Genomic DNA, 22,267 nt, shown 5'->3' with positions numbered 1-22,267 from the left:
ATCAAAGTTCTCTTGATAGTTTCTATCATGAAATATGGTCCCTGATGGTCTAGTGGTCAGGATTTGGCACTTTCACCGCCGTGGCCAGGGTTCGATTCCCGGTCAGGGAAAGGCATGTTTATGTTAACTGCTTCATTGTTTTCATCACATCTTCAAAGCATTCCTTTTATTGATCGTCAAATTGTCTTGATAGCTTTCGTCAAGAAACAAGGTCCCTGATGGTCTAGTGGTCAGGATTCGGCGCTCTCACCGCCGCGGCCTGGGTTCGATTCCCGGTCAGGGAAAGGCATGTTTATGTTAACTGCTTCATTGTTTTCATCACATCTTCAAAGCATTCCTTTTATTGATCGTCAAATTGTCTTGATAGCTTTTGTCAAGAAACAAGGTCCCTGATGGTCTAGTGGTCAGGATTCGGCGCTCTCACCGCCGCGGCCCGGGTTCGATTCCCGGTCAGGGAAAGGCATTTTCAACTGCATGATGTTTTAATCACATCTTAAAGGCACTCTTGGTATTGATCATCAAAGATCTCTTGATAGCTTCTATCACAAAAGGTGGTCCCTGATGGTCTAGTGGTGAGGTTTCGGTATTTTTGCCGCAGCCCAGGTTGGATTCCCGGTCAGGGAAAGGCACGTTCACTTTCAACTGCGTGATTGTTTTCATCACATCTTCAAAGCACTCTTGGTATTGATCATCAAAGTTCTCTTGATAGTTTCTATCATGAAATATGGTCCCTGATGGTCTAGTGGTCAGGATTTGGCGCTTTCACCGCCACAGCCCGGGTTCAATTCCCGGTCAGGGAAATTCATGTTTATGTTAACTGCTTCATTGTTTTCATCACATCTTCAAAGCATTCCTTTTATTGATCGTCAAATTGTCTTGATAGCTTTTGTCAAGAAACAAGGTCCCTGATGGTCTAGTGGTCAGGATTCGGCGCTCTCACCGCCGCGGCCCGGGTTCGATTCCCGGTCAGGGAAAGGCATTTTCAACTGCATGATGTTTTAATCACATCTTAAAGGCACTCTTGGTATTGATCATCAAAGATCTCTTGATAGCTTCTATCACAAAAGGTGGTCCCTGATGGTCTAGTGGTGAGGTTTCGGTATTTTTGCCGCAGCCCAGGTTGGATTCCCGGTCAAGGAACGGCACATTCACTTTCAACTGCATGATTGTTTTCATCACATCTCCAAAGCACTCTTGGTATTGATCATCAAAGTTCTCTTGATAGTTTCTATCATGAAATATGGTCCCTGATGGTCTAGTGGTCAGGATTTGGCGCTTTCACCGCCACAGCCCGGGTTCAATTCCCGGTCAGGGAAATTCATGTTTATGTTAACTGCTTCATTGTTTTCATCACATCTTCAAAGCATTCTTTTTATTGATCGTCAAATTGTCTTGATAGCTTCTGTCAAGAAACAAGGTCCCTGATGGTCTAGTGGTCAGGATTCGGCGCTCTCACCGCCACAGCCAGGGTTCGATTCCCGGTCAGGGAAAGGCATTTTCAACTGCATGATTGTTTTAATCCCATCTTAAAGGCACTCTTGGTATTGATCATCAAAGATCTCTTGATAGCTTCTATCACAAAAGGTGGTCCCTGATGGTCTAGTGGTGAGGTTTCGGTATTTTTGCCGCAGCCCAGGTTGGATTCCCGGTCAAGGAACGGCACATTCACTTTCAACTGCATGATTGTTTTCATCACATCTTCAAAGCACTCTTGGTATTGATCATCAAAGTTCTCTTGATAGCTTCTATCATGAAATATGGTCCCTGATGGTCTAGTGGTCAGGATTCGGCGCTCTCACTGCCGCGGCCCGGGTTCGATTCCCGGTCAGGGAAAGGCATTTTCAACTGCATGATTGTTTTAATCCCATCTTAAAGGCACTCTTGGTATTGATCATCAAAGATCTCTTGATAGCTTCTATCACAAAAGGTGGTCCCTGATGGTCTAGTGGTGAGGTGTCAGTACTTTTGCCGCAGCCCAGGTTGGATTCCCGGTCAGGGAAAGGCACGTTCACTGACACATGCACCTATCAATATTGGTTCTCAGATTGATCTGAAAGATCCACATTTCCATGAAAACACTTAGAGTTGAAATATATTTAACCAGTAAATTTTAAAACTCATTTCATTCACTGTGTTACAATCTGCAGAGGTCTCCTGCCATCCCTATAAAAATAACGCCCTGGGCGGTTGCCCATATTGCCCATGTCAGAAACCACAACTGTCTGCACCATTAAACCATGAAACACAGCAATTAACGGTAAACAACACTATGAACACTGTCCAACGGCGCAACAAGAAGGAGCACCGTGACTGTTCTCATCCTCCCTCCCACTGCATGTTTGCCACCATGACAGGAGACAAAATCAATCAGTGAGCATGCTCTGTGTTCATACGTTCAACTTTTACTTATTCGGCAATTAAATAAATGTGTGTGTGTGTGTGTGTGTATATATATATAGCTATTGCAGTGTACACAAGAACAAAGAACGGCTCTCAGTGAGGCTTCAGTCCCATCAACCTCCGTCCAGAAGAATCGGATCGTTCCTGAATGTCATATCAATGCAGATTTTGGTCACAGCGTTGCTCCATATTTGCGACACCTCAGTCAACACCTCCACACAAAAATTCAGCGCATGAATGACAACTTTTTTTCATCGCAGATGCAACATGTGTCTCAGTCAGTACAGCTAGTTTTGCTAGCATCACTTCCACAGATCTTACCTTTCTGTAAGGTTTCCTTCCAAGTGACGCTAAAAGTTGGACAAAGTCCCACCGTCTGTGAAAGCGAAGCGCTGCTGGTTTTACATGTCGCCATATCTTATGATTTATGCAGCTATGGTCAATTAGTTAGACATCTTCTCCCGCTCAGAGGAAACCACTGCGCATGTCTGGAGCTCCGCCTGCGAGTTAAGGTGGAGGCGATGGGTGACAACAGACACTAAGTCACGTTATTGCTTGGATTTTACGGCGCCACCTTAAAACCCTGAACTTCATATTTTAACGGACAAAAAGTGCAACGCGACTTGGATGTAATGAGTAACGCAACAGTTTTGTAGAAATGTAGTGAAGCAGAAAGTACAGAACCTTACTGTAAAATGTAGTGTAGTAAAAGTAGAAAGTACCCATTATTAAATCTACTTAAGTAAAGTACAGATACATGAAAATTGTACTTCGTTACTTCCCACCACTGCCATCAGACTGGAAATGGCAGACAGAATAATACAAGCCTGATCAAAATCAAACCAGATGTCCTAGTGACTGTTGATCACCACTTTCTGGCAAAACAGTCAAATGGTAGTCCAGCTTTTCCATTGAGCTGCTCTAAATCCTGTAAAGCAGGAAGGAAGCAATTCATAAGGAAATTCTTCCAACCTCATAGGGTACATTGACATTTTCCACTCTTCTTTGCTGTTCATCAAGGCATTTTGTTGACAAAATTCCCAGTTCTGCCCAAAGTCTGAACACAGTTTGCTGTACCAAGGAGAAGGTTGTGCACTGGATCTATGACAACAAATCTGATGGCATTGTAGTAACTCAGACGGAAGAGTTCTGACCACCTGGCTCCATACGGTTTGATTCTCATCTGCTCTGCCTTGGTCATGGTATAGTGAGATCTCTTGATGTGTGTTGCTCCCATAAAGACCGCTCAGAGTCAGAGTACAGAGCATCAGACACTTGCTTGTCGAATGTCCCCACAAAACAGCTTTTTACATCAATAAAAATAAATTATGTTCATCACTCACTAGTCAGTTGAACTCATCTTTGGATTCCAGAAAAGTGAAGGAAATATTGGACTTTAAAGTTCAGAATAGATACCCAGAAGGGACAACAAACAAGCAGAGATTTGTTCTCAAACATAAGTGCATAACTAGAAGGCCGCAAATATGAATGCGTCAACTTGCAATGTAATTATATATTATCATAATCCCATAAAGCCTAATATTAAAGAATGCAAATGGCTGCCTAAACATGTCTAAACGTTTTAGATGGGGAACTGCATTATATATGCAGAACACAGAAACCCGTGACCCAACCCCGGATAAACAGAAGAAAATGGATGAATAGATGGAAGACAGAAACAAGACAGAACACCTGGCCAAAGTTGTGTCCACAGCAGAGGAGGCTAACAAACTCTTCATTGAATTCCATAGTAGTGATGTGGGAGGGACCTATGGATGGCAAAAAACCCAGTGCCCTTGCCAGTTGCCATTATTGGCCAGGGATGGAGAATGACACCCAGAAATAGGTGTGCATGTCTATTTGCATTTAATTCTCTTTATCTAGGGTTTTTATATAGTTCTTAATCTAATTTCTCTTTGTATTTCAGGTTGCTCAGTGCCCCCAATGCCAGAGCAAAAGGGCAAATCTTAAAGAAAAGAGTGACTATAGCCCTATAGGGGTGGGAGGAAGTTAAACTGAACCAGATGACATGTGTCTGTAGTTGTAGAATGACTGGGATTAACAGTTCATCCATATCTGTTCACAGGTGATGGAGTCTGTTGAGTTGGTGGGAATGGATCTAATGGGTAAACAGATGGTAACAAATAGTGGTAGTCGGTATATTTGTGAGATGATTGATGATTGATCACCAAATGGGCAGAGGCCTGCCAACTCAAATCAAAAACAGCAGCTGAGGTTATGAGTTGTATATTTGATTGCTTTAACAAATTTGTTGCACCCAAAAGGCTTCTTACAGACCAGGGTTCAGAGTTTGTGAACAAGTACTGATTTTTTTCAGAATCAGAAAGTGGATCTAGTAATGCTGACATGTCCTTCCCTTATGTGAATTATGGTTTATCCCAGAAGCTTAATATTCAAAGACGCTAATGCTCACTGTATCACCCACAAACCAATGGGCTTGTTGAACGGCACAATCCAAAAGTTATTATCCAAGCCTATTTTTAACAAATCTTGGAATTGTGGTGCATTGCTGGATACAAAGGTATGACTTACTGAATTCTGGTGTTTAAAGGCCCTTGAACAAGCTAGTTGCAGACCACGCCCATAAATGGGAAGAGGTTCTTCAACCAACCATGTTGGCACTCTGAACAAAGTGCCACATAACAAAATATACACCGTATTTTTTAATGTTTGAAAGGGAGGCCAGGTATCCTACACAAATTCCAACACTGAGGTAAGGTGTTTTCATTGATCTAGCCATTAGTAGACCACAGTATAAATTTTGTTCGTTTATCTATAGATCACAGAGCAGAAGATTGAAAGGTTCTTTGTGAGGAGGCTGTAAGCTGGAAACAACTTACGGAGAAGTGTCAGCCAACATCCTTAAAAACCAGGACAGGGTCAGACAGCAGAAGAGGCAGCTGGGTGAGGAGGATCACTATAAGTTAGAGAGCGAATTACGTTTTAATTCCTGTTTACTTTGTTGGTGCTAGCATTGATTGGTCTGTGTTTAACAATATTTCTCTTTTCCCAGGCAGTATATGCCTGCCTTTCAGTTCTGGGCAGGCTGACTGGGGCATTAATCTTCTTCTTTATTACAGCAATATGACAGGGCATGGTGAAAGGTCAGAAGGCAAAAATCAAAGCATATGACCACACAAGTTGAATGCAAGTTTGTTGTCTTCCTGTTTTGTGTAGCTGGATTTCATGTTCCACAAAGTGTTGGCAGGGGCTGTATGCCATAAACACCACTGGACACTTATTGTAAATATAAAACAACTTTTCCATCCAACTTTACTACACTATTTTTGATCAGGGTTTCACATTTCAGTAGAGTTTGACATTTAAAAATATCGCATGGAAGGAACAATGAAAAAAAAAAGTTATTTTAAACACTTTGTTATATTGCCCATGAATCAATGAGTGCTTTGGTTTATGGCTTTGTTGATTTTTTTGGCTCTGAAACACAAACCAGGACAGATCCACAAGATCTTATGCCAGCAGTTTTTCCCAGCCATTCTTGTTTTTAAAATGCAACAGATAAAATTAGTGAAACTAAAAAGTATTTCTGTTGCATTAAGATTCTCAGATGTTTTACAGAATGAATGTAGACAAGCTTTGTAATTCTTTATGCTTATTGCATTGTTCGGTAAACGGGTCCTAAAAAAAAAAACGCCCACAAAACATTTCCCTCTCCCAGCTGCCACCACCAGTTAATTCAGTCGCTGGCCAGCTTCTTCCAGTCCACTGCAGATAAGACGATGCTGGCTGCAGGTAGAGGGTAGTTTTGTCAGCTTACCCAGATTTTTACTGGTGTCTGCAAAGAGCTAGCCAAACCAAAAGACAAGTTGGTGTCTATTGTGGAGAGACTTGATGCTCTGGAATGCAACAAGGTCTCACGTACAAAAGGCAGAAGGACTTGAGGAAAAAACGGCAGCATAATCCAAAAACTGTAGTGAGTCTTGATTTTAAACTGAAAACACTAAGAATCATGTTATGTTCACAGCAAGTTGACATATTGTGATTTGGTTTCTTATTTCTATTTGGTTTCATCTCTTCTTATGCGACGCAATTCGGCACCTGCACAAGTCCGAAGCCAATAGAAGCTAGTATGATTCTTTATAAGGATAAGAATAATAATAAAAAAAACAAAAAGCACAAAATATTCAATGTGTGGATCATAAGTCTTGTTGAGAGGATGAAACACAGCTGGACCCAAGTTATGGTGAAATGATGATTTAATGAAGGAATTCACAAAAATCCAGGCAGCACACATGAGCAACTGCAATAACTCTGACACTGGTAGGACCTGGAGTTGACATGAAACTAATGACACTAGACAAGACTTACAAGAAAACGCAGACAAGGGTGGGATTAAATACTAAGGGAGTAATCAAGGAAACAGGACACAGCTGGGCTCAATCAAGGGGTAGACAAGACGACACAGGAACTAAATTGACTAGAAAACAAACACAGAAACCTAAATCCTTACACCGTGAAAGAGACAGTAGCTTAAAATGATTTTTAACTGTTATTTACTTTAACATTTATTTCCATGGAATGTGTTCACCTCACAACGTGAGGGTCAGCCTTCAGGCAGGCCTGGATTTCCAAGGCGTGGACAGTGACATAATAATATCTAAGTATCTACTTATGTTGTACGTTTGTGTGTTTATTTTATTTTTTTCTTGAATATTGTTTATGCTCTTTATTTCAGATGTACAAAAATGTTTTCCAGCCTCTTGCGAAACCTACTATGAGACGGCCCACTGCTACTGCTGGTATAGTGACCAGACTTTGCGGAAAAGGCGACGGCCATTAAAAAATTCTGCCTGGTGTTGGTCAGGAAGGAAGAGCGTAAGACTTATTGGATTGTATTGTTGGTCTGCTGTTTTGGTGGTTACCTTGGAAAAGCAGTTTTATTTTTGTAAACTATTGCGCATTGTGTTTTTAACCTTAAACGCTTTTTTAAACAAAACGTATATAAAAATGTGGTGCGGTGAAGGAGGGAAAAAAATTAACATTGAATTTTTATTTTAAATTAAATTTAACCACGGTGGGCTAACTGCGAACAATATGGTTTGCATCTGATTTATAATATTATAAAATGAAGGCACAGCTGCAACTACTGAACATACCTCTGGTTGACCTGAGGCTGGTGTTAGCATCAGGTGTTAGCAGCAGGTGTTAGTAATTGAAGATGGACACAGTAGATTGCCCCACATATGGCTGTTTGTTCTTCATATTTTACTCATAAGCAGTGTTCTTTGTGTTGCTTAATAAAAAAAAAACACTAGGCTCTACTTGTACATCTTGTATATTTATATTTCTGGTCCAGAACACATCCTTGCGTTTCCCACAGAGATTTAAAGGCCAGCTCGCAGTTTACCGTGCCGTAAATGAAACACAAATAAAGATGAGATTATTTTCACACGTGTGCTTGGTGCAGCTTACTCTGGACCCAGGTTCATTATATCTGTCTATAATTAGCAGAGGGCCGGGGAGGAAGCCATCGGCCGCTCTGTCTGTCACATTATCAGATGACTGAGCACCTGACAGTCACAATGATTTATCAGCCGGATATTACATTTCCATATTCCCATTCTGACGCTGCCCGTCTCCCTGTCGCTCTCTCTAGCGCTCCATTTGTCTGTCACTTTTCTTTTTCTTTTATGGCTTTTAATCCCTTCTCATTTTCTCTTTCCCTTTCCCTTGTCAAAAAATGGAAATGTTCGCCCAGGGTGTCATCACAGGGAGTTCGGAGGTCAGCAGCTGGTTGGGCCCAGAGTGTGACATCTGGGTGAAGATGTTTGAATAAGCCAGATTTTGTGTTGTGTTGATAGATACAAAACCTGTTTAAAATGAATTGGACATGATCATCGCTGCTACAGAACACCATCATTGTTTAGTTTTTTTTTACTCTCTGTGAGGGAGGATATCATGTTAAATTACCACACAGTGAAGTAAATTTTCAGTATGGGGAATTTAATTCAGTGGATTCATGCAATGTCACTTTAAACCTGAACACATGCAGAGCATTCGTGTGGAACTCGATGTACTATTACACTACGTTTCAACAGGAACCATTTAAAGGGACACCAGAATGAAAAATCATTGTGGTTTCTGACTAACTGGAGTTCAGTTGTTACCATCAGTAAAAACTTCTGCTTGGAAACATTACAGATTCTCAAAAGGAGACATTTAAACAGGAATGAGGTTCATGAAGCAAGTTCAACTTTAATTTACTCATATTTACACAAATGTAAATATAACTTATACAAAACAGTTGTATTTACCATAAAGAGTGATTCTACACAATCTAGTAATGTATGGAGTTTTATTTCTATTGATTTGTGTAAAAACTGTATGTCCATCCATCATTTAAATTTTCATAAAATTATGGGATTTTTTTTCCTAAAAGATGTATAAGAAAATCACCAAAATCTTTGCTTGAATAGTAAGCATTTAAATAGCACAACTACACACAGATCCCACCTACCTCAAACACTGTAACACAGTGTTTGGATATGAATGTAAATATGTTTGAAATAAACAGTATGTGCTTAAATCTCAGACTGTGTGTGTGTGTGTGTGTGTGTGTGTGTGGTGTCACTGGTGTGACTAAGCACCAAGTCTGAAGCGATGTTTAACTCACCTGTCCTGCAGATTAAAATTCCTCCTAATGAGAGACTCCAACCCACAGCCAGCGATGATGACATGTCTGGAAGAGATCAAAGGAAAACCGAAGCTGCTAAAGAAAATCCCTTTTAGCAGCTGTTAATATGGGAGGTGGGAGGGTCGTTTAGAAATGCAGCTTGGGATAGCTGATCTACTGAGGAAGAGGATGTTTGGGATGAAAGACAGCGAGTGGTATTAGAAGGAGAAGCAAACGAACACGCTGGCGTAAATGCTGCAGCAGATCATAACTTCACTGGTAGACATCTGTAGACACCAGAGGTGGGCAGAGTAGCCAAAAATTAATACTCCAGTAAAAGTAGCACTACTTCCACATGTGTTTACCAAAGTAAAAGTAAAAAGTAGTCAAGAAATTACTCAAGTAGGAGTAAAAACATGTTTGGTAAAACTGATCAACCAAGTAACTGATCAAATTATCGATCATTTAATATTTAAAAATTACATCCTCAGATGGACCAGAATATAAAGTTAAGTGGAAATTTTGGTATTTCGAGGACCAGAATGACAATAATTCATATCAGGAGATATATCGAATCAGTTTCTTTCAATAAAAAAAAAACTTTGAAACTTTAACAAAAACTGCAGGTCTGTGTCTGGTGAATTTTTGGTTCATGCAGTGAAGTTATTCACATTGGGTAGAGAATCCAGAAATGTGCTCAACTGGCGATTCTTCATAGTAAAATTACTCAAGTAAAAAGTGCAGTGTAGTAAAAATACAATTTTTTTTAAAATTACATTTACATTAGTAAATGTAATTGAATAAATGCAACTAGTTGCTACCCAACTTTGACACATGCATGCCGTAGATTCCTGTCTTCGCCGGGCTCCATTGGGACGTCGAAGATGTTTTCACCCATTTTCAATGAGGTTGGATATCAGCAGATTGGGGGAAGAAGCTTTCTCGCTAATGGCCACAACACACACTCACAGATGTTAGATGGGACTTGTCAGAAAGGGGGCAATAATTTCATCTATTTAACCCTGAGTGGTGAGTTGGAGCGTGTCACTTAATGGAGGCATAAAGGACACGCACACACATAACTACTGATAGCCCCGGGGGGGGAGGGAGGTCCGCTGAACACTTCATAAATATGCAAGGAGAAAAGACATATGCTCTGCTACATGAATACTGAGAGGGGACATAAAATAGTCTGTGTGTTTGATGGAGTGGGCAGGAAGAGCAAGAAAATGGTGGGATTGGTGGCAAAATAACAGAGACAGAGAGGAGGGGGAAGCTTTATGTGGCTGCACATAAATAATCCAGAGCCATTCGCAGCTGGGACAAGGCACTGAAAGAGGAAGAGAGCAACTTGTTGCCTTGGACCGTTTGTTCACATGTTGGGGCAAAAATGATGATGATAGAGTATAGGAGTGGTTGTCATGGTGTGGTTGTCATGGTGTGTAGATGGTTGCTGTAGGATCCAAATGCAGTGAGACAGAGGAGGTGGCCAGTGAATTTGGTGATTTAATGAAAAAGGTGAAATACAAAAAACAAGACAGGAGTCATAGCAAAGGTATATAATAAAACTATCTAACTTCCAGGCAAGGAGGAACAGAGAGTAGACAGGAAAACCCAATGGGTGAGAATGAGGTGCTTAAATACTGGGGAGGTTGAACACTGAATAAAAGACCTGAGCTGATGAGCGAACAGGCTGCAGGTGTGACTGAGGGAGCAGGAGACAGACACAGAGAGCGTACACAGGGAAACAGGAAATAAATCTAACACGAAAGAAGCAGGATTAAACTAGAGTGGCAGAGAATAACTAGAAACAAGAAATAAACTAGAATCACTAAGGAAGAACTTAAATGGAAATGGAAATAAGGCAGAACTAATAGGAAAAAAAAACTAAAGAACATTTAAAAAAATGACAAAACCCCAGTGGTGTCCAAACGTCTTACCCAAAAGTGGCAGATTTGAACTACTGGTGGACTATAAAATTTATTTAATTAAAAATGTAAACATTTTTATTATTTTTGTTTTTTACCTGCTCAACAATGTAAAACATTTTTATAAAATCTGTGTATCATTAAAGGCCCAAAACATAAACTGGACATCAGCGGGACATTTCTGAAATCGTATGGGTTATCAATTGTTTTTATCATTCTTGTCAGGTTTATAGGATGTTTTTGTTACCCTCAGATTATAGCATGAACATTGAGCAATGGAAAGTATATGTATGACTGAAACTAAAAAACAGTAATATAAGTGTAAGGGATCTATTCAGAGTTTTTGTTGAAATTAAGGAAAACAATCTTATTTAAAATGTTTTTTAAAGAAATCCCATGCTTTTAAGAAAACCTTTAGAGAACGGGTTTATGCATTTGTAACTATAAACTTTAAGAAATGAAAGAACCAAACTGGCAACAAGAATTGCCAGACTTGTAAAAACATCATGCTTTGATTTATCAGTAAAAAACAAATGTATTGGTATCTATCAGTTTGGCAAGGGCCACAAAGCCATTTCCAACGTTGTGGGAATAAAGCAAGGACTAAATATCAGGAACAGATTAACAGTACTTCACATGGAACAGTGAAGTACTGAAGCCCATCAACAAACCCACCGTGAATACCTAAAAACTAAACCTAAATGAAAAACAGAGTGGACTCTTAAGCCTAGTGTGGCTTACGTTAGCTTAAAGATTCTAACAGAAACAACTGATCAGTCATGCAAGGTAAACATCAGAACGTATTTGGCAAATATGTTTCCATCTCTTTAGTGCACTGACATTTTTTCAGAAAGCCAAAAAACACCTTGTTGAATTTCCAAGTTTGTGTACAACAAATGTGCAGATTAGATAACTTAGTAAACACTGTTTCTCCTTCTGACCAGAGGGGGCACTGTGTGATAAACTACAAGAGAGTGAAGAAAAAGAGTGAGAGAATAAACGTAAGAAAGATGGAAGCGGTTGTTAAGCTGAAAACAAACCTTCTAAACTCAGGGCATCATCTCCAGTGTTTGATACAATCACATTTCAAGTGAGGATAAAAACCTTTTTTAGAAAATGAAGGAAGTTATTTTGAATTTTGCCTTTTCCATCAACATTTTCCAATGTGATACTTCAAAATGAGCATAAAATGTTTGATGCAAACATAGTTATTGCCAGTTATCACAAACTTGACAGCAGTTTTAGCTGTGAGGGCTGGTTTTGATAGCTTCTTTACAATTAAAAGACAAAATCGTTACTTGAAAACTGCATTTGATATTTAGTCAGATTCTCTTCGTCTTATGATAAAAATAGTTTGATCATCTTGAACATTTGAGAGAGAAAAAAACCTACAAGGAAAGTTAAACTAGTTCATAGCACTGCATAAAAGAACAAAACTACCCAAATCCACAAATAAACATATCGAAAAACTTATTGGCTTCCACAATTACATAAATTCAACTCACAATTTATAATTAATGAAGTGGAACTCAGTTTTTTTTCATCCAAGGTTTGTCTAAAGTAGATTTGCAAGGGATTTCTTTTAAGAACAATGTTTCAATTTAGTTGTGGCTTTGCTGTGCCTTTGTATATATTTCTGACTGGCCAGGTATATGTTGGTTCTCTTATCAGTGCAGTTCTTTGGGTTGTTTTGAAGAATTATTTGTCATTGCTAGATTAAACGTCTCATGACGATCATCTTTTAAACTCTTATCCAGACCTTTCCATTTTATGCATACAGGTTCCCCTTCCATGCATGCGAGCTTTTGCAGGTTGACTTTTCTTATGTCTGAGCACACACAGTTACTGACAAGTTAACAGCTTCACCTGACAAGACATCAGCCAGCCGCCTGTGATCTGAGCAATCATTGCCTTATCCTCTCCTTTATTTTCTCCTTTCCCCTCTGTCTGTCTGTCAGCCCACCTCACTTTATTCCAGCCCAACCTTCTCCTTCAGTCCTTCCTCCTTTCTCATCACTACCTGACTGCTTCGTAGACACGCAAACCTTACGCACACAGACACACACACACACACCTCTCTCACTCTCTTTTACGGCTGGCTCTTTTCTGACTGACAGAGTATTAGGGAGGTGTGTGATGGAAAGAGGAGGGTGGGGTGGGGTGGGGTGGGGCGTGAGAGTCACCTTGGAGGAGCCTTATTGAGCAAACGACTGGGAAAGACTGAGAGAAAAGACATTTAATCTTGTAATTTGGGTTCAGATAAAAGGAATGGGGAATGTTTTTGTTGTTGATTTTAAAGCCATTTTCGATCATAATGACAGCTACAACCATTATCAGCACTTATTGTTCCTGTCATAAAAGACTTCAGGAAAGTCTGGAAATACAAATTTCTTATACACTCTCTGTTATAAGTTAGTTATTCATCCTGCAAAAATACTTTTGTTATGTTCTTGACTTTTCTAGAGTCTTTTGGAACCATGGGATGATACAGGATATAGTTAATAGGGTGGCACTAAGACACAGGGACAGTGGAGGAAAACCTGTTGGAGGCTGAGATTGGGCAGGGATTCACCTTGAAGCACATTGGACTCAAACTGAAGTCCTTGCAACATTTAGATGTGTCCATTGTCCTACACACTGGTGTTAAATGGCTACACTGCTTCACTAGCATGCAGTTAAACTCTACAGAGCTCTGTTAATGAGCTAATATTGGACCCAGTTGTGCTGAAGCAAAAAGACATCTAAAAGTTTCAGTAATCTAGCCTTTGAGTACTGGAGATTGAGACCACAGTTCTAGCAGGACAACAACCCAAAGCATCCAGTTTTCTGTGGAATTCCTCATTGGACGCACAGAGACATATCTTCAGGGAAGATTCTTAAGATCATTGGGTGTTCCAACAATGACACCATTATCCAGTCAACCCAGCTGCAGATGGTTTGGTCTTGACTTGTGTCTAGGCTTCCCTACATCTCCCCACAGCTTTCTAAACTTGAGGAGATGCATACTGCCTTGGTGATCAGCTTGGGACGTTAGGATCACTCAGCCTTTATGATGCCAAGAATCCTTTAATTCTTTCAGGCAGACTGTCCATTTATTTTCATTTGCATTAACTTGAAGTGGCTGGATAGTTCTGCTTTAGTTGTTGCTTATAGGTTGGCTCAGATTATTGGTGTCTGTGAGGTGTTCTGGTGGTCCATGTTGGGATTAGTCTCATAGACTAACAGATACTTACTCCCTGTTGGGCCCTTAGTATGGAAGTAATCCCTGTTGGTCCTGGATTAATGCCTGTTAGTCTGGGACTAATGCCTATTGGTCCGGGATTAATGCCTGTTAGTCTGGGACTAATGCCTATTGGTCCGGGATTAATGCCTGTTAGTCTGGGACTAATGCCTATTGGTCCAGGATTAATGCCTGTTAGTCTGGGACTAATGCCTGCTGGTCCGGGATTAATGCCTGTTGGTCCGGGACTAATCCCTATTGGTCTGGGCCAATGCTGCCTGGAGGTTCTGGGCACTATGGGGTGACTCTGGGTCTGGCTCCTTTTGTATCTCACAAGGGTTCATTGTACCTGAACTGACTTCGCACATTTCATCAGTCAATTTGTTAGTCTAACAACTGATGGGCTGATCCACTGATTCTGCTGTCAAACAGCCAGCAGGATGTGAAATCGGAGGATTTTTTAGCTACATTTAGCTATGCATTTCCTTGGGCCAATGCTATTCTGCATTGGCCCAAGTAAAACTATGTCATTGGAGGAGCTAAATAGCATTACATGTTTCTGACATTTATGCAGAGGACATACTGTAGAAGGGGCTAAGGAATATTGTCATTGACAAGCCGAAGACAAGCAGCTTGTGTTTCTCAAAACCTGTCCTGGAATTTGAAGCAGGATTAACACCGTTGTCATCATCCTTCCACTTCACTACCATGCACCACTTGTCTACTTGTCTATATAAAATTCCAATAAAATACACAGATGCTTGTGGTTGTAGAGAAAAACCACAAGCATCTGCAAAAGTTCAAAAGGTATGAATCCCTTCAGAAAATACCATATAATCTGAAACCTGAAAAAATTTGGAAATTTCTTTCCGTCAAAGGAAAAGTAGCAAAACTTGAGAAAGTTTCTGATTTAAAGTAGCTGAAAGTTGGTTTGCAGAGTTCATTGCACAGGGGGTTTAAACACATCTAAAGACTTTTGGGGCACTGAACTGGATCTAATTTTCTGACAATGAAAAACCAAGATCAGCTTTGTGCCATAGCCCGCAAATGCCAAATAGGGACCACAGAGAGACCCAGAGGCTGTGGATAGCTGGATTAACACTGGATTAAGTTGTTGTGCAGGTCCTCCCAGGTCACTCAGTGCTGTTATATACGTGTGAATGAGTCACCTTCCCCCAGGCGCCAAAGTAACTTTGTTCACTCAAGAGGTAATAAAACACTTTCATGAAAATGTTCGCCTTGGTGGGATAATGTTGTACTTGACAGTCAAACACACACACACACACACACACACACACACACACACACACACACACACACACACACACACACACACACACACACATTTGCAGCTGTTAGGACATAGGGTTGACTTTAATTCACAATGTAGCGCCTAAGAGTAGCTGTTATCAGGGCTGAGCGCCTTTTTCTATAAAAATGACTGGACTCAAAGACAACAGAAATTGAAAATAACATAAAAGAAGTACACACACAACTTAATCATCAACATCCCCTGTCTGAGATTTCAGCAGTTTGATTATATTTCTGTTGCATGGGTCAGTTTTGAGCTCTTTAATTATTTGGACAGCAGCTACTGTGAGAGCACTTTAAGGCACAATAAAAGTGTCGAATAAACCATGTCACATATGGTACTGTATTGAACATGAAGATTATGAAGGTCTTTGTAACCTTCATCCCACTGTAACCACTTACATTTTAGAATTTTACATTCTAAAATGTAAAATTTTATACTAATAAAAAATAAATGGTTTAAGTACAATTATGGACAAATCTGTCAAACTTTACCTGAGAAGGTGAAAATAGTCCAAGGTCTGCATTTGAAAAACTTGTATTAACCAAGAAAGGACATTCATTAAAGGCTATAACCCGTTATTTATTTCCATTGAATACCATTGTATTATCTTTTGAAGCTGAATATATGTTGAATGTATTTATGTAATAAATTATGTTCGGATTGAAAGAACCTCTTAGCTATGTACTATGTCTCATAGAAAATGATGCCATTGGGGTTGTTCTTCATGTGGGTTAAGCACAGCCCACATAAGGAGGCCTCAATGTGGCCGTTGCAAGTTCGAGTCCTGGCATAGTGACCTTTGCTGCATGTCTTTCCTCTCTCTCATTACCTACTTTCCTGTCTGAGCACTTTCAAATAAAGGCCACTAGAGTCAAAAAGAAAATGAAGCAAGCATGCCACAAAACCCTAAAATGTAAAAATCTCTAACCCATTCAATCACTTTTTTTATTATTTTAATTTTGGAGCCATAAAACTTTGAAAAGAACTTGGGTTCCGGTCTCACCACTGCCTTTATTATGACATACACTTCTAATTCAATACCTGGCAGGCACTTAAAGTTTATACTTACCCTTTAAGAGACATTAAAGGGTAATGTCTTTAATGATTTGATGATTTAAAGCATATTTTACCCTTTGAGTACTGTTTCCCAAATTCTGCATTACTTTTTCTTTTCAACTCCACACAAACCACAACACAGTCTCTGCCCAAACAGAGCTACCTCTTCCAGCGCCAGGGCTTTGGGTTCTATAAGGGCCAGTAGGTCGTCACAATCCAGTATCTGTTATCTAACATGAACAAATTGCTATTAATCATTGACATCCCATAATCTGCCAACACAGACTTCCTTTTACTCTTCACTATATGAGCTGAATAACTGTAACTAAGACTTGAGTTAAATCAGACTTAATAGAGACTAAATTGAGTCTGAAGTCTTTTATTTTTGCAACGCAAGTCCGAATCTCAAACTCAAGTCTGAAGATAATCTCACAATTCCTTTTTTCAGTTTGGGCTAACTTTGAGAAAACAGCTGCACTGTTACAAGAACACATAAAATATTAACATCAAACCAGAGAGAAGACGTGTTTCATGTTGAATCAGACTTGCCTAGAGGGTGAACTGTAGTCCTACAACTCCTATCGCATGAAACTCACAGCACACAACGGTCACTTTGCCTGACATTTGGCTTCCCTCTAGGCACAGAAACACATACAGACACACTTGGCTAATGACTTGGAAATTAACTCTGCGCCTGGGCCTCTGATTCATTCTATAGAGGCAGAGAAACGATGATGATAATGACAGAAAGTGCGGAAACAGGTAATGAGAAGAAGAATGAGACATGATTGATAGACACTCAACTTTCATTTGTATTGTTCATTTCTTTTATCTACATTACCTCCTGCACTTATATTACCTATTTCGCCTCTTTACAGATATTTGAAAAGACGTCAATATGCTGCAATGTACTTCAGGCAATCAGTGGTATCTAATGCAAAGATTTCTGAAAATGTCTAGGCACTGAGAAATTCTTGGAAAGCCAGACATTCTTGGAAACTCATTGTCTGACATCTGGATTCAGTTTTAATATTTGTCATTTCAAAGGAAGCTTTTCAATCATAATATCTGAACAAATGAAAGTGAAACACAGGTCAGTAACCCTGACCTCTGAATTGTTCAGTATGAATTGTGGAGTGTGTGTGTGTGTTTTTTTTTTTTTTTTACCTTTCAGACCTGAACATTTCCAGAACTCAAGTGAAGGTATTCGTAAACAAGACAATAAAAACAGAAGGTTACCATGTTCCACTGGGTAGTATTTAATTCTTTTTCTACCCCAAGACTGAGAAATGTACTTTTTTTCACAGATTAATTTTTTTATAGAACTAACTACCATTTAAGAGGCCATTGTGTATCATATTTACAACAAACCAGTGAAATTAAGTTATAAAGTTCAACAGTACAGAACAGCACATAGCATCAGTTAGCTTGCAAACACTTTGTAATTGTAGACTCCTAAAATGCTTACATAGTTTAATTCAGTTTGCTTTAGTTACAATAAAAATCATCTAACACTGAATAAGATGTCTGAACAATGACTTGAAAAAACAGACATATAAGCGAGTTATAACTATTTATACAGTCTTACAAAGCACTTTTTAAAGTCACCATTTAAAGTAGTGCCCATGTTTAAGGAAGGAAACCAGACAGTGGAGCATGAACGGAAAGCCTTCAGAGGAAGTATCCTAATCGAATACCTGATCCACCTCAACTGACTCCATTTGATGCAGCTCCAAGTGGACGACGATGGTCGTCACCAGGAGGAGGCTAATTTCAGCTGCTTCTGTCAGGGTAACGCAGCTAAATAAAACCTGATAGGAGATGAGAAAGATATAACAATACAACCAGCTCAATATGTTTGACAATGGATTCATGAGAACCAGATGAGATTTTTAGTGATACTTTAGGAAAGAAATTGGCATCAACAGCTAATTCATTTTTGCTAGTGGTTAGCCAGCTCCCATACTCATCTCGGATCCTATCTGTCTTTTCTTCTTTTACACTGACAATACTGTCACACAGACATCTGAAAACTGGTGGAAGCTTACAAATAGTAGTCAACTCTGTCATCAAAAAAGCAACATAGTGAATTCTTCCTGCCTTTCTTCAAAGAGAGCCTCAAACATAGGGGATAAAGTTTAACGCACTCACCTTCGTACACCAGCTAAAAGGCCCATTTTAAGTTAGACCTAGTCGAAAAACATTGTGGCATGTTGCTATCATTACATCACTAGAATACATTTTTCATATGGATATGAGGTTCATAAATGTGAAGTACATTTCTTTTATTTGCACTGAGAAGTGGGAGAGCGATGGGGAAATAAAACACCAACTGGAACCAAAATAAACGGTCAGCAAGCCATAATGTTAGCTGATTAACAACCTGATGGTAACAGGCTGACAGACTTGCATCATGATCACCCCTCTATTAAATTTCACTCAGCTGCCTTTGGCATTATTATGCCTAACCCTGTGAGAGCAAACCTTTGCCTCAGGGCAAACACAGTGAATCAGGAGCCCATAGAGCCTGTGTGTGTTTTTTTAATTCAGACCTAGCTATGGCTAGCCTGTAAATTTCCCCCAGTAGAGACTGGTTTATATTTACTGGCTGCTGGGATTTTGTTGATGGCAGAATCTGAACTTATTATCTGAGAGTGTTTGGTTTCTGGTCCACAGAGAACAGAGCTAACCATGAGGTTAGCAACACAGGCTTCAAACTGTGTTTTGGGTTTTTGGAGAAGAAATAATAATAATAAGCTAATCCTCACCCCTGTGTTCTCATTAAAGCAGATTATTAGCAGATGGCCTGAGAGATCATAAAGTACTTTAAATATGCTTGTTTATGGATTCTCTTCTGGGCTAAAAAAGTCCACAGTGACAACTCTTTTCAGCTTAGCTTTCATGAAAAACATTGGAGTTCTTGACTAACTTGGTTAAGTTTTAATATCCGCATACCTCTTGCATTACAGCCCATTCCTGAAGTGGACCAGACAAGCTATTTGATGGGCATGAACACCCAAGAGCTTCATTAAAAACATCCATTCACATTGGTTACTTGACCATGAATTTGAACAACATGTCCAGAAAAATATCTGAACAATTGTCCTGAATCATGGTATAGTTCACTTGTCTAATTGCACAGCTCCTCAACTGAATTCACATTAGACAATTCATGATGACTTTTTTTGTTAGCTCTTGTGGTTTAACTTATTCGTGTCCAGATATTTACCTTTCTCTTTACAAAACTAGTTTTTATTAGTTTGCCTATCGTAGAGGCCAACTTGCGATACGCAAACTCTGCAACATGGTTTTCTTTTCTTGTTGACATTAATGTGTGTAGCTCCCCCCAGCTCTCCACCTGGATCAACCAGGGATTCCAAACATTTGTCAAATTCCGCCACAAGTTGACGGGTCATAAGAGAAGACGGGATCCGTAAGGCAGGGAGGGAACAGCCAACGGAGGTGATGAATGCACAAATTAAACTCAAACCAAAGTTTTTCTTGATGCAGCACTTTGTCTACATGCCTCATAAAACTACTCAATTTGGCTGGATATGGCCCTTGAGGACACACACACCCACACAAATGCACACACACACACACACACACACACACACCCCCACACACACACACACACACACACACGCACACACACACACACACACAAATGCAAGCTAGCCAACGGTGCCGCTTTAATCTAAATTCCACATTTTAGAAAGGCCTGGATCTTCATGGGTGAATGAGCTCTAAAGATTTAGTGTGCGCAGTGTTGTTGTCTTGATGCCCAAATGAATTTATTTCCAAGGACTTAACAGGTGTCCTGACATTTCATCACTCAGCAGTAATCACACTGAAGGATCCAATTTTGATGTAAAGGTAAATGACTGGAGCTGCGAGACGACGCAGTGGTTAGAGCTGATGCCTCGACGTAGGAAGGTGATAGCATGGCTCCAGTCTCCTTCCTGAGTCTAAACTCTCATTAGGAGTAACTTAGTACGATTTTTTAAAGTGTAAAATCAACTTTTTGGAGCTTTACATCAGGTTATAATGCTATCCTGTCATAAAAGCAGTAAGAGTATATAGGAAGGCCATGGATGTAGACTAAGTCTAAAAGTCTTTAGACTTCATGGAGAACTTGAGTCTTTGGTCATTTTAAATACGAAAGGTTCTCAAAACAAGGGGAACCACTTCAGACTTTAACAGGTTTTTCAGACACCAGTTCCCAGAGATACATTACAGTGGGAAGTGTTTTAAAACCTTCAGTACCTTCTGATTCACCGCAAAGATGGTGCATCCTTTCATTAGTACCCAAACCTTAGAGCACTTCCATATTTGTAGCCCGTTTCAGAGTAGCAGTGCAGACAGACAGCTCTGAAATATCCTCCTCAGGTCATAATGGCTGAACGACGGATAGGCAACAACAGAAGAATACCTGGCCACCGAACAAAAACTTGTCCACAGAGGAAAGCTTCTATCCCCAGTTGGCTTTCTGCGTGGACTGTGTGGCGGATGGAGTTGGAGGCGGTGACTCCATTGTCATGCCTGATTTAAACAAACAAAATGTCTTTGAGCATGTGTCTGTGTGCAATGTGTGTGCGTGCGCGTGTGTGTGTGTGTGTGTGTGTGTGTGTGTGTGTTTGTGTGTGTGTGTGTGTGCGTGGGTGTGTGTGTGCTTTGTGTGTGAGAAAGAGAGCCCCTCTGAACCAAATCAGACTGGCTGCCACTGGAAGGAGGACATAACAAGAACACAAGGGACACACAGACAATGAGTAGACTTCTATTTCTAACTTCATTTGTGGGTTTGTTTTTCAAAAGCACTCTTATTATTCCTGAATCCCTTTGTGTTTGAGGTTTGGACTTTAATTATGTTGTTTTTTTGTTTTTATAGAATAATCACTTGGCGCTGATAAAGCCAAGAGAGTCAGCTGGGGATTGGACACTCACCCTTCCTTTTCATTCTGGAAGCCACACACAGCAGATTTTAATCTGCTTACTTTGGACACCAGACTTAACAGGGCTTCCCAAACTTATCTGTGGCAAAAGAAAGTTAGCTTCTGGCCAGAGTTCCCTTAGCAAAAACCCACAGACATTCAGACATTACTATAAAATATGTTAAGATCAACTTTTAAAATGTTTTTTTTTTCTTACTTTTATTCACTATTCAATAATTATTATATAATTTTAGCATAGTTGCTGCCTCATATTGATTATAGTTTTCCGTTTAACATGTTTTTAGTCTCCTACAGCAGGGCTACTGAATGGCTCCTTCTGTCTTTTTCTTGTAAAAATTGGTCCATTTTCTAGCAAAGCTCTGCACTACGCTAACTATGCACTATGCTAACTATACGTTATGCTAGCTATTTGCTATGCTCTGTACTATGCTAGCTATACGCTGTGCTATGCCAGCTACAGCATAGCACAGAGCGAGGGGGAGGAAGGATGAGCAGCCACATGAGTTTGTGACTGACAGCACTAAAACTCTCCTGCCACTGATTGGTTGTTTCTAGATAGCTGGTTGTTTCTAGATAGCACTGGGAGAAGGCAGAGGAAATTGATTTTTCACAAATTATGTGTCATACCATGCTGCCACAACATAATGACAGTTTTAACAAATATGAGAAAAAATTTTTTTTTTCTAAAAGTTACATACTCCAGCTTTAATTTCACTTAGGAGAGGACGGGTCAGGAGGGAC

General features: G+C 39.9%; 8 non-coding genes across 8 annotated transcripts; all 8 read left to right on the top strand.

Moving 5' to 3' along the window:
- Positions 1–38: 38 nt before the first annotated feature.
- trnae-uuc (transfer RNA glutamic acid (anticodon UUC)) lies at positions 39–110 on the top strand. Its single transcript has one exon. It is a non-coding gene; the product is annotated as a tRNA-Glu (tRNA).
- A 102-nt stretch (positions 111–212) lies between these two features.
- trnae-cuc (transfer RNA glutamic acid (anticodon CUC)) lies at positions 213–284 on the top strand. Its single transcript has one exon. It is a non-coding gene; the product is annotated as a tRNA-Glu (tRNA).
- Positions 285–386: 102 nt separating this feature from the next.
- trnae-cuc (transfer RNA glutamic acid (anticodon CUC)) lies at positions 387–458 on the top strand. The gene has a single exon. It is a non-coding gene; the product is annotated as a tRNA-Glu (tRNA).
- A 270-nt stretch (positions 459–728) lies between these two features.
- On the top strand, positions 729–800 carry trnae-uuc (transfer RNA glutamic acid (anticodon UUC)). Its single transcript has one exon. It is a non-coding gene; the product is annotated as a tRNA-Glu (tRNA).
- A 102-nt stretch (positions 801–902) lies between these two features.
- Positions 903–974, top strand: trnae-cuc (transfer RNA glutamic acid (anticodon CUC)). The gene has a single exon. It is a non-coding gene; the product is annotated as a tRNA-Glu (tRNA).
- A 270-nt stretch (positions 975–1,244) lies between these two features.
- trnae-uuc (transfer RNA glutamic acid (anticodon UUC)) lies at positions 1,245–1,316 on the top strand. Its single transcript has one exon. It is a non-coding gene; the product is annotated as a tRNA-Glu (tRNA).
- A 102-nt stretch (positions 1,317–1,418) lies between these two features.
- On the top strand, positions 1,419–1,490 carry trnae-cuc (transfer RNA glutamic acid (anticodon CUC)). Its single transcript has one exon. It is a non-coding gene; the product is annotated as a tRNA-Glu (tRNA).
- Positions 1,491–1,761: 271 nt separating this feature from the next.
- On the top strand, positions 1,762–1,833 carry trnae-cuc (transfer RNA glutamic acid (anticodon CUC)). Its single transcript has one exon. It is a non-coding gene; the product is annotated as a tRNA-Glu (tRNA).
- The last annotated feature ends 20,434 nt before the right edge of the window (positions 1,834–22,267 follow it).

Source organism: Poecilia latipinna, unplaced genomic scaffold (genome assembly GCF_001443285.1).
Source record: "Poecilia latipinna isolate Pla-1442-1.1 unplaced genomic scaffold, P_latipinna-1.0 Scaffold3724, whole genome shotgun sequence".
Lineage (NCBI taxonomy): Eukaryota > Metazoa > Chordata > Actinopteri > Cyprinodontiformes > Poeciliidae > Poecilia > Poecilia latipinna.
Note: the sequence above shows the minus strand (reverse complement) of the source record. Positions and strands in the feature narration are given on the sequence as shown.